Source organism: Echinops telfairi, unplaced genomic scaffold (assembly GCF_000313985.2).
Source record: "Echinops telfairi isolate 266 unplaced genomic scaffold, ASM31398v2 ScPeMD7_4225;HRSCAF=4972, whole genome shotgun sequence".
Lineage (NCBI taxonomy): Eukaryota > Metazoa > Chordata > Mammalia > Afrosoricida > Tenrecidae > Echinops > Echinops telfairi.
This window is the reverse complement of record NW_022108124.1, coordinates 18487043-18490780: the sequence shown is the minus strand read 5'-3', so window position 1 is coordinate 18490780 and position 3738 is coordinate 18487043. Positions and strand designations below refer to the sequence as shown.

Sequence of the window (3738 nt, the reverse complement as noted above, 5' to 3'; positions counted from 1 at the left end):
GTCCCCTCCCTCCATGGAAGCAGCTTCGTGGCACCCCATGAGGAGCACCATCAGTGCTATTGCAGGCGACCTGGGCGCGAGGCTATTGTACTAGGTTCTTGTAAGCACTGAGGCAGACCTCTGACTGTAGCCACTTACATTCTCCAGGGGCCCACAGGCTCCCGGCTCCGAGCCCCTGCCCTGTGGGTGCTGTTTGGTCCTCCTGTGGAGCTGTCCTGGTTAGGTTACGGATAGAATTTATACAGCACACCCCGTGGCAGTGTCATTGGTATTGGGCTGGTAACCATGAGGTCCACGGGTCAAGCCCACCAGCCACCCCTGAAAAGACTGAAGCCTCGGAAGCCCCACGTGGGGTCGCCACGACCTGCAGTGGACTTGGCAGCAGTGGGGAGGTGGGTTTGCTGTCTGATTTTCAAAGCGTGTCACGCACAGCCTCACATTTGGTGCTCCCGGCGGCTCGGCGAGGTCTGGGCAGGCAGTTCTGGAGAAGGTGGGCTGCTCTGCGCTGGGCCCCCTTGGAGGTGTGGCCTCGGGCCCTGCTCCTCCGAGCTGTGCTGTGTGCACTCCGGGCCGCAGTCGGCCTTTTCCCACTGGAGAATCAATCCCGTGCCCTGTGCTTGTGCAGCATCACCGGAGACCGGCGTGCTGGGCCACCGGGTGCAGGGCCCAGGCGCTGCTGCGGGCAGAGGCCACAGCGCCCCAGGACCCTTGGTGTCTCCAGGGCGGGCAGGTGGAGCACCTCCCCAGGGAGGGAGCCCAAGTGCTTGCAAGGACCGGGGTGGGTGCTTTGGTCTGGAAGGTGATTAGGAACCCGGAGCAGAGGGGCAAAGCCTCTGCTTCCTTCTCGGTCCCTGATGTAGACCATGGAGGGCCTGGGAAACCTGGGGGACCAGACCCCCCTGAAGGCATTTAGCCTTTTTAGTGACTGTGACGCCTGCTGGGGACATGCTGCCCGGCCCCCAGCCCAGAACTCACAGCAGCTCCAACACGGCCCCTGGTCCATGCAGAAAGGAAGCTGGAAGACAGCTAGGGGGCGTGGAGTGGTGTGAGCCCGGAGCTTCCTCGGCCCCCGTGCTTGCGCTCTGCTGGAGTGGGGAGGGGGACCATGTGGTGCCTGAGGTGGCACAGCAGGAAGTCCACCCCCAAACCACCCCAAGTGTCCTTCCCTTGGCACTCCACATGCCTCAGGCCCAGCATCCGACTGCTGTGGGCCAGTCTTCAATCCGTGGCTCCCCTGTACCCAGAAGCCTGCTTGTGAACCGCCCTGTCTGTCAGGAAGAGAAGGGGGTGTGGGCAGTTCCTGACATTCAACCCAGAAAACACTGAGCCCAGCAGTGCGGGGCAGCGTCTGCAGCCCCGACTCCCCTGTGGATTCTGCCTACTTCCCCCACTCCCTGAAGGACTTCTGGGTTCTCCATCATGAACCCCAAGAAAGTGCCCTCTGTGGGCCCCACCCCTGTGGAGAGGGAAAGCGGGAAGGGCGGATTTGCCGTGAGTGCTTTGTAAACACTCTGCTCTGCAAACACTGCACGGGCCCCCACTCAACCCTCCCCTTGGAAACACGTACAGGTGGAGGAGGCGTTGCTCAGGAGTCTAGGCGGCAGGGGCAGCCCGCAGAACCCGGGGAGGGGGCACAGGAACCCACGAGCTGAGTGTCCCAGAAGGACACACACCAAACAGACTACACGGGGCGCTCAGGCTGGGGCTTCACGCTCACCTTGTCTGTACCTTCACGGTGTGTCACCAAGATTGTGTGTGTGTGTGTGTGTGTGTGTGTGTGTGTGTGTGTGTGTGTGTGTGTGTGTAAGAGATTTTTGGACTGAGATGGTTTCAGGCTCTTGACAACAAACTCCTCCCTCTCCTATACATGAACTTTCTGAAGCTCTCCCCATGTCAGGGTGTGTGCATGTGTAGATGTGTGCACACACGCGCACGCACACATACGTGCAGGAAGAGATGGACTGGGAGACGGAATAGCTGGTACCAGGCTGCCTGTGCCCTTCCCTCCATGTCCCTCCCATGTCACCCACACTGGGCCAGCAACTCGGAGGTGTGCTCGTTCCCGACATGTGGGGCCGTGGAATTTCAGGAGATGTGGGAAGACGGAGACCCACCACTCTGAGCCGGGCCGGTACCAGTCCCCACGTTCCACCATAGCCAGCAACCTGGGTGATGGCGAGGCCCCGAGGCTTGGAGTCGAACCAACTTGGCAGGAGGAGCTGTGCTAGGGAGTGGGCAGGGGCAGCCCGGGTGGATGCGCCTGCCCCCAGAGCTGGCCGTAACCCGGCCCCCACCATGGAGAATTTCTTCCAAGTGGTCTGCTTCCAGACTCAGGGTCCCAGGGACAGCACCTCCCCACCTGGAAGGCCACGCCCTCTCCCTGTGTGGGCAGGTCTGAAACACCTGGCAGCCCCAGGCCACTCAAGCCCTCCACCAAGACCTCAGTTGGGGTGGGGGGGCGGGGAGCCCGTATGAACTAAGACATTTTAACAAGAGTCTAGTTGTTCTAAGCTATTTATCCCCAAGATAAATTTTGGTTTGGTTGGGAAGATGCTTCTTCAGTGAGTTGAAGAGAGCCATCTGGGCGAAGGGTCCTCCAGAAGGCAGTTGCAGCTAAGCCCGGGGAGCGCTGCATTCCTGTGTCACCCTGACTTTGCATTTCCCAAAAAGGAGGGAGCAGTTTGCTATCAGAGACGCCTGAAGCCCTCCCAGTCCCATACACCCCCAGCTAACAAGTTCGCAGTGTGCCAGTGAGGGATTTCCCGATCCAGCTTTCTCCTGCTATGTGGAGCTGAAGCTCCTGGAGGGAGGGGCCTTCCTGCCGCCACAAGACAGCCCACCCCTCACCCAGCGCGGAAGGAGCTCGGGCCACCCCCTCCTGGGTCCACCGCAGGGGCTTGGTCGGCTAAGGGAGATCAGAGGCAGCAATAGTTGTCAGCACCCCTCCACACTCAAAGCTGGTTTTGTTACCACCCGGTTTCTTTATTTTTCTCGTTTTTGTTGTGAACGGGGTGAAGGTCCGCAGAGCAAAGGACCGCTTTTACACTGGCGATTCGTGTGCGTGTTGGTTCATCTCCATGGTCATTTCCGTTTCCTCAAGGTCCTCACAGGTGCACTCTTCCTCCTTCCCTTCCCCAAGACGGCATGCACGCTCTCTGATGGCCCTCCCATCCACGCGGCTGGGTGGGCAGCCTCTAGGGGCCCATCATGTTCTTTCTCAGTATTGTATGAGTTTGTGGGGGGAGATCGTCTGAAGGGGTTGAGGTGGATGAAACTCTCATAGCAGAGCGCTGGCCGCCCTTGAAGAGTGAGCAGGTGTGTGGTCCATGATGGGAAAGAGCCGTCTGGTAGCTGGCGTGTGTGTGTGTGTGTGTGTGTGTGTGTGTGTCTTACATGCCGGCCGGCCAACACTTTGCTGAATTCTTCTGTTAGATCCAGCAACTTGGGGGTGGGCGGGAGGGGTCTCTGGGAGTTTCTGTACGAAGGGTTATGTCATCTGCAAATAGTGGTATTTGTACTGCTCTTCAAATCGCAGTCCCTTTCTCCCCTTCTTCCTTTGCCCAGGGTTTCCTGTGCAGTGTTGGGTTAGGCAGCATCTGCCCGGATCTTGCCAGGCTGAGCCACCGAGGCCGGGGTGGGACGGATGACATCCCACGGTTGCTTGGGGTTTGCATCTCGTGACTGGCGAGCGGACGGGAGCCTTTCTTCCGCTGTTTCTGCCTCAATGAAGCGTTTGGT

At 59.5% G+C, this 3738-nt stretch overlaps 1 protein-coding gene across 1 annotated transcript in view; it reads left to right on the top strand.

The window, feature by feature from the left end:
• ZDHHC3 (zinc finger DHHC-type palmitoyltransferase 3) overlaps nt 1–3738 on the top strand; it is a 45805-nt gene that overhangs the window by 29408 nt on the left and 12659 nt on the right. The window lies entirely within an intron of this gene.